This window comes from Atta cephalotes (assembly GCF_000143395.1).
Source record: "Atta cephalotes unplaced genomic scaffold scaffold00034, whole genome shotgun sequence".
Lineage (NCBI taxonomy): Eukaryota > Metazoa > Arthropoda > Insecta > Hymenoptera > Formicidae > Atta > Atta cephalotes.
The window spans coordinates 1,055,766-1,064,972 of NW_012130098.1; positions in this window are offsets into that span (position 1 = coordinate 1,055,766).

A 9,207-nucleotide genomic window follows, 5' to 3' on the forward strand; every position below is an offset into this window, starting at 1 on the left:
AGAGAGAGAGAGAGAGAGAGAGAGGAACGTAAGACAATTCGTGCGAATTTGAAGGATCATTTACGAGATCGGATCCCTCCACTTGGTCAGAAACAACTTACCTAGCCCTTAAGTGATGTATAGTGTATTTGCTGCTCTGTGTACTTTCGCGCGATCTCGAAAGTACGCGAAACGAAGTTGAATAACGAAGGTGCTATCTAACGAATAGGGTTGATCGCCAGATGCCGGCCGGCCGGTACCTCTACCTAAGAAACGAAAAGCGTAAGCGCGAAGACGAAATGCGAAAGGAGGAGAGAGAAAGAATAAAGAAAATCTCTAGATTGCCAGCTAATGTCTATCGTGCCAAAAAGAAAAGTGTTTAGAAACGAGGGAAGAGAGAAGGAATGAGAATAAAAGAGAGAACCGGAGAAAATGAGCAAGTAGTAGAGGAGAATCTATTCCGTCGGGCGAAAATTCAATTTCCCTCCAAGACCGGCCCGGTGCTGCGATAGGCCAATTTAGTCCGTAATTACTGTATTATTATACCGTCTCGATAAGAATGTAATTTTACGATTAGATGATACGTCGATATTGTGTCCGTGGTCGGGTGGAGTGACCATTGTGTCAAGATTTTATTAAGAGGAACATGTCCAACGAATGTCAACGAGAATTCGCGGCGAGACGCGGGAAGCGTTTCGCTTGCGTTTGCACCCTTTTAATTTCCCACTTCTCGCCGTTTCGCCATATATATATATATATATATATATATACATATACATATATACACATATATATATATATATATATATATATGTATATATACACACATACATACACTCGTCCGCCCTAATAAGCTGGACATATATACGTGGTCCTCGTGCGTTCAGACTCGAGGAACGCGGGTTAGAAGATTAAAGAAAACAGTTCCATGACGCCTGACGTCCCAATCGTTAGTCTAACTGCCCAACGTCCGCCCACTGCCATTCCATTTCCACTTCCATGGTCGCCGTGATAACCGAGGAAAGCTGCAAATCGCTTTGTTGTAAATCAGAGGTGAGATTTTTGGAAAAAAGACCAGAATTTTGAGACTTTTTGCTATCGAAATTATATTGATATAATTGATTAACCTAATTATATTAATATATAATTAAATTAATATTACATTAATCATACTATTATGATTAATAATTATCGCACCCTTTTAATTCATCACATAATTATTAATAATTATAATTTAGTTATGGTTTTCGAAGATTAATTGATAATAATTATTTTGACAGACATTTGATGGATACATATGTCCCAAAAAGTGTTGCAGCATATGTAACAATGTTTTCTAACGATTTTTTTCTATAATATTATTTTTATGATAATTTAATTTTCATAATTAAAACATTTTTTTCTATAAGAGTTAATAGAATTACCAGAGAAATTTAGAGCTACTGATATATTATTTTTTTATTTAACACATTTTAACAATAGAGATATTGTTTGTATATTATTTTATTTATTTGTAGCATTCTAGAATAAAGTTCGATGTTTGCGCGATGTTTGCGCGATGTTTGAATTCTCCGATCTCCAAGTTTTAAATTCTTCCATTCAAATTTTGCAATAAAGGAACCTCTGATTCATAGATCTTAGCAATCTCGAGAGTTTTCGACGCTCTCGCGATTTCAGCACGTTTATGTGGAGTTTGTGATTCCGTCGCAAAGGTTCGCACGACCTCTCGCCGATGTGCTAGTTATAGTCGTGACTTGAATTGCGATTCAGTAGAACACAGTGCCAAACGATTATTCTATACCAAGATAGTACGATAGCAAGGCAAGGAAACGCGACTTGCAACGCGAATGTGCTGGGTAAAAGTAATTTCGGGACCGTTTGCCGCTTTCCGAATTCGGTTGTCTCTACGCCCTGGAAGATCGGAACGAATGCAAGTACCCAGCCCACGAATTAAACCGCCGGAAGCACCGCCGGACGTAGTGTTTGCGTCCGAGCGTAATAACGCTAAATAGTGACTATGCGGACAATCTAATCTCTTTTACAGCGGAACGTTACAGCGGAACACGTTGTTACTCTTAGTTACCGTATTAATTGTATTTTGTAGACAGTACGACTTCGAGTCAGCCACTACCGCTTTGTTGAATTAACTGACGAGGCGGCGCGCGTATTTTCTGTTGGATAATCGATATAAAACTATCGCGATTCTTCCTCTGTCGTTCTTGATAAACGTCGGAATTGGGAATGAAAAACGTATATTCTTTCGTTCTTTTAAAAACGTGATTGTTAAGTACTGGAGTACCTTAAAGTAATTAACCCATGTGATATTTTAATGTGCACCAGATATTTAGTATGTATATATAACAGAAACTAGTCATTTTCTCTCAATTACTTAAAGATCGAGATTTAGTCATAAAATTATGTGATAAAAAAAATCAATTAAGTCTACTGTGTGCATACAATTGCACACACACACACACACACACACACACACACACACACACACGCGCGCGCGCGCGCGCGCGCACAAGATGAAGATTATTTTTTTGTACTATCTGATTTGTTATCCTATCTGATTAATATTAATTCCGTCACAAAATCGAAATTTTGTTTCATGTTACAAATTTTTTATTTTATGCAGCTGTTTTCAGTTATGAACTGCTCCAAAACATTTCATACTCTAATAAATGTCAATTGTGTCATTATCTTGATTATTTGATAAACATACTTAATAAACATATTAAGATATCATTACAAACAATATTATTAAATTAGTTTCTATTGCCTCGTTTATAACAATTATATTGTTAACAACGCGTACAAAATTAACGTAAGTTAAAAGTCAAGATTTTTTTTCGATAACGTAACAATGTTACGTAATTATGTATGTAATATCATTGTTTTTATATTTTAATTAATTTAAAAATTTAATATCAGGAATTAACAGTATATTACAAATTAAGCGACATCAATAACTTTCGATTAAACGAAATTATATTATTCTGCTATATATTTAGTTATCATTGGCAAATGTCATTCGCATGTAACAGAGCATCGTAGCTGGTTTTTGAGCGATCAGAATCGATAGAGAACATGCCGGAGATCGGACAAATCGACGTAGTCGGATACACATATTATATATATACATATATATATATATATATATATATATATATATATATATATATATACGACACACACACACACACACACACACACACACACACACACACACACACACACACACACACGCACGCACACACACATACATACATATATACGTATATATACGAATATTGAGTCTCGCGAGCTCGTTTATAGGCTCTCGCTCGCTCTCGAACTTACATCGAATTCCAAGAATCAATTAATCGCACGGCGTGTGTGCGACTCTCCGCACGTTAGCTCGCGTGATAGTCAGTCGTCTTTCAATCGAACTTCGGTAAAATGTAGCAGCTACCTACCGAATGCAGCGGGATAATATATTTATCGCCGTGCCGCGCCTCGTGCACGTACGAGACGATCGCGGATAGTTTTTGACTCGCACTACGGCTCGTACTTTCAGGCGATATCAGCACCACTATATCAGAACGTACAAGCCTCTACAGTGCATGTTTCAACTTCCGGAATAATCCTAGGAACGCCAATCCTTTCCTCAGACTGTCTATTATCGATGAAAAAGAAGAGCATTATAAACGGAATATTCCAAAAATTAAATATTCTTTTCATGATAGATTTCTTTTACTTCCATCGAACTCAATTTATTCTTAATGAAAATTTCAAGGCACCGCAGTTCTACATATATATACATTTATTTTCTTTAAAATATTTTTATTTAAAAATATAATTTATACACAAATATGTGAATTAACATTTATTTCTGTTATACATCTTAACAATAGTGGCTTCTAAATTTTAATTTAAAAAATTTTAATATAAAATTTCAGCAATTGATTTTTGAGGTATTTTTGAGGATTAATTACATCTTGTGTGCTTTAACGTTTACATTGTAATAAGGAAGTTTCAAATCTCGACTCGAATTCATATTGCTTTTTCTGTCTTCAATGTATTTTTTTCACTCAATTTTTGATATATTTTCTAAATATGTCAAATAAATTAAACGATTTTGTCATTATAATATAATCACACAATATATGGATTGGCGAGAGCTCTTGTGACTTTCCCGCGACAGTTTATGCAAAAGAACTACATCCTGCAGCTGTAACTCGTTAATGCAGCATCCCGTTCTAAAAGAATTTACAAGGATTAAATTTCAAGGATATAATCTCGATAAATTCAATTTTCGATGCTACAGATATGACAAACTGCATCTTGCACCAATTGTTACGAATAAACACAAAGATTGCTTTCGGATCTGTAACATCGACATTTGTATATACCGAAATTGTATCAATTTCAATAATCTTGGTTTATTCGATTTGATTCCTTGTTTTTAAAGAAAATTCATCAGAAAATTAATTTCAAGAAAAATAAAATTTCCGAAAATTTATCCAAATTTTTTTTAAAAAAAGACAGGCTCCGGACCATCGGATTCTTCGATCGTCGCCGGGTCGGACGATCGGGCGCCCGATATATCGAGCGATATTTTGTATAATTTAACTAACGAGTAATACTTATATTTACGGATATATTTACACTCAGGCACCGCGATCCGTTACAATCCGTCTCTCTTATGGCCTATATACATGTTGAGAAAGCGCGCGCTGTGCGTCGCGACGTTCGACCCGATGCGACGTTACGTGTCCGTACAAAAAGGGGCCTGCATCCACGGAGAATCTCTCGAAGAGGGATCGATATCTACTGTATCTATTGACCTTTTCATTAATTCTCACGTTTTAACTCGATCATAGATACATTTGATTTAACTCTTTAAAAATAGTGGACTAACTACACGTTTCAGGCGTTATGGAATATATTGGGCATTTTAAATCACGTTTAAAGTTATAGCTATAACACCAAGTAATATATACAAATATATACAAATATGTATATACGCACATATGTATTTGTATATATACAGATTCTAAGATATATATATATATATAAAAATATAAATACTATAAATATATATATGACGATAATATTATATATATATATATATATATGAAAATATATTTAATGAATGTTCCTATATTTATATTATAAGTACATAATAAGTGTATTATATTGATATTCGATGGCGATTTCAGGTTTTTACCAAAACTTAAATGTCTGTTTAGATAGTAGTTACTATCGGACACTAATTTAAAATGCTGGAAGAGCGAGAAAAAGTGAAAGCGTGAGAAGGAAAAAGAGAGAAAGAAAGCAAGAGAAAATGATAAAGAGGTTGTGTAATGAGGCGACAAATTTCAGAATCCTCAGAAAGACGAGAGAGATGAAGCGAAGGGAAAAAAGAGACACATTAGGGAAGGTATATTAAACGGGTTTGCATGTGTCGACAGCGAGGCGAGGGTCTTCCTATACTGACTGAACGATCAGATGTGATATATGCATAAGGATTAATTATTTACTCTAATCGTATATATATATATATATATGTGTAATTAATATTATATTAATATGGTTACGATATACAAACATTATATCTATATATTGTGTATAGGTAGATAGGAACATATACAATGTTTTTAATGGTTTATCTATGTTCCGAGGATATATGCTAAGTGTATTTAGATAGGAAGCTGTAAGAAGGTCTCTCGCCGTTAATGTTTGATCGATAGAGACCTCTGGCTAGCGAGTGATTCAATTCACGTCAGAAAATCCTTCATTGCGTATGTTCGCGTATTAGTAAGAAGAGAGCATCCCTGCCAATCCCCGGAAGGTGTCGATATCCAGGCACCTTAATGATAGGAATAATTTACATGTTTTGGAGCGAGAGAACGTCTATTTAGGTACGCTCATCTGAAGAATAAAGAGACGTCAATAAATAGGAAAAATATTCAATACTTCAATTTAAAAGCGATGCCTCTACCGATCATATTTATCGCGCTATTTTTCATTTAACAGAATTATTGCGTTTTCTTCTGTTGGATTTCTTGTTAACAAATTTAAATTCTTTTAAATTTTTTTAAATATTATCCTTTCTCGGAAAAAATTTTACAGTAGACATTATGTAGTCACTTAATACAAAAAGATGCGAGTGTTTTAACAGATTAAATTTCAGATGTATAAATAAGTAATAAAGTTTCTCATTTCTCAGACAATTCTAAGTGCACTTTGCTCAAAGAAAAAAAAAATATATCTAGGATTTTTATAAGAATCTCTTAAAGTCCAGATGCTTCAAGAAATCCAATTTCTCTGAGATATTTGGAATTCTTGTGTCTTTGCAAGTGAAAAAATTCTAGATAGCATTTCGAAAGGCGCGAAATTAGGCAATGCGGGTTCTTTCTCTCGCGAATCCACGGCTGGCTGATAGAATGCAAAAAAAAGGAGGGGAGGGAGGAATTTTCAGGAGTGTTTCAATTTTCACGCGTTCCGTGCAATAACAGTTTGCTCAATCCTCGGTGTCCGTCGGTCCGTCCGTACGGAACGACTACTCGTAGGTTATAAAAAGACAAAAAAAAATGAAAAAAAGAAGAAGAAAACACAAAGAAGAAGACGCGGCAGCGTTTTACATTAACACATGCGTGTATAGAGCGCAGTGCGACAAGTAGAAAGTAGTAGCTCGACTCGTTATAGTAGCCAGACATTTTTGAACCTAATTAGCCGAACGGACTTTATCTCCTTTTTCGAAACTTCCTTCGAGTCTCTCTCGGTGTCTTCGGTGTCTATTCTAAAGAGATTTAAAACGAAAAAAAAATACATAAAAAAATAAAAGTGCGAAACGAGTTAAGCGTTTTAGAGCCTCGGTCTGTGTAATAGCGAACCTAAGAAAACTCGAAGCCTTTTTTTTATCGGCGTGACTGCATAAGAAAAGATTGAAATCGGAAAGATAAAAGATATTTCGATGTAACTTGATGTATTTTACGCTTTGCAATTTTCAGTAAAATTAGTCGTCACTATATTAAATCTATCCGTCGATATCGGCATACTGTTGTTCCAGCAATAATAGGGGATAAAGCGATTGTTACTTCCTCTTTAAACATATATCGGCTGATTTAACGTCAGCTGATTAGAAATGTAGGCAACCTACTTATTATAAACGATAATGTAGATTTTTATATGTATATATTAATTTTTTCACATAAGTATATTTTCTTATTTTATTTTTGATAAGATATTAGTGGATAATATTTAATTTATTTATATTTTTTTGAATTTACATCAAAATCACGTCACAAAAAATTTAAATAAAAGGAAAATAATGTGTGCGCAGATTTTCATAAAAATTCAAATGCAGAAATATATCTCATTATTTTACGTCTTCGTCTTCGACTGATATGACAATTTTAAAAGCGTCCCAGTTTCCGTCTGCTCGTCGAATAACTTTGCTGAAATAAACACGCGCAGTTCGCTCTGATAGATATTCCATAGAAATTGACGATAAAGAAAAGGCTTGTAATTAGGCGATATAATGGAGGATTCCGCGTTTAACTTTAACGAAAGTCGATTTTGCAATCACTTTGCCGTCGCGAGGAGAACTAATAAGTCGTGGCCGTATTATCATAATTGTTTGTCGTACCTACCGTTAGATAATTAATTGTAATTTAATAACTAGCATAATTAACAACTATTATATAATGCGGCGTCGCGGACGCGCGCGACTCACGCGGGAAGCCGAGTCCGCGTCGCCGCGCGTGGATGTTAGAGATATTTTTCAACTTGTACTAAATGTGATAAACTGATGAATTGACAATGAGCAATCTAACTGTAATATATGAATATTATATATTACATATATATACATACACAAATATTCTATATATATAATATTACGCGCGCGCAACACACACAAATATTATATATATATTATATACATAAATGTCTGTCGTACAAGCCGTAATTAGGATTTACTGTAGCTAGTACGTGTTAGCTTATTAAACGAATACACTCGTAAATGGCAGATGGCGGAAATGGAACGCGTTTATACGATCGAGATGAGAGGAAGAAAAAAAAAAGAGAAAAGGAGAAATAGAGCAAGAAAAGAAAGGGAGTAAAGGGAGGAAGTCAAGAATAATATCGTATGCCGTCTCGAAATCTGTCCACGAATTCTCCATTGACGCTGGGCGCTGTCGTGCAAAAGCGAAGAACGCGTCCGCGACCCTCCGGCTCTTCGGCTAACTAACTAATTAATTAAGAGAACTTGGTGCAACGTGTGAAAACAATGTCTCGCGAACCTTTGGTGCGCGCGCTCTGCAGCTGTAACGGGATTTACAATCATGTCGTGACTTAAACGAGAAAGTGCGCGTAGCGACGACAAAGCAAAGAGCGAGAAGAAAGAATAATGCAAATTATTTTGTAGGAGACCTTGTCACTAAATCCTACGTAGAAATTAATTTTATCATTAGCCTTCGTATGAAAAAAAAAAAAACATTACGAAGAAATCGTTGCAGCGTTTTATTGTCAGTTCTTTTAATGGCCAACAATTAATAGAATGATCTGTGCAGCCAGAAATAGCTCATTTCACTAAAGATTTATACAGTTCGGTTTTCTATTTAGATTATAATTAGGATAATCATAAATATGTAAGAAGATACGAGATTCTTTCTTGTAAATCTCCTCACAACGCTTTTTATGATGTAGTACTAAATAAAAGCGGATCATATGCGTTAAGTCGGTACCTTGATACCGTCTTATGCATCCATTAAAGTCGATCGTGCAATCGCGACGCGTAGATCGCGCAGCCACGTTCTCGAGAAGTGTGCGTTCGATATATATTACGTATATAATATAAACGGCCGTTGGTACAAAAGTGCGAATCTCTCTCCCACCTGAATCCGATCCCCATCGCGAGCGCCGATCCGTGATCGACGATCGATCGACCAAACTAAACGAGACGACGAATTAATTGTAGTGTTTTATGAGCCATTATAGCGCGGCGCCCCACGTCATTGGTACGCTTTAAATAACGGGGAAATATAAAAGTATTGTGTGAAACAAGCACACCACTCTATTACCGGTATATATTATATACATTGTAATCAATTGTTGTCTACGATATAATGTTATTTTTCTAATTCATATTCAATTGTTATTGTTGAGCGAGAGAAATAGAGAGAAAGAGAGAGAGAGAGAGAGAGAGAGAGAGAGAGAGAGAGAGAGAGAGAGAGAGAG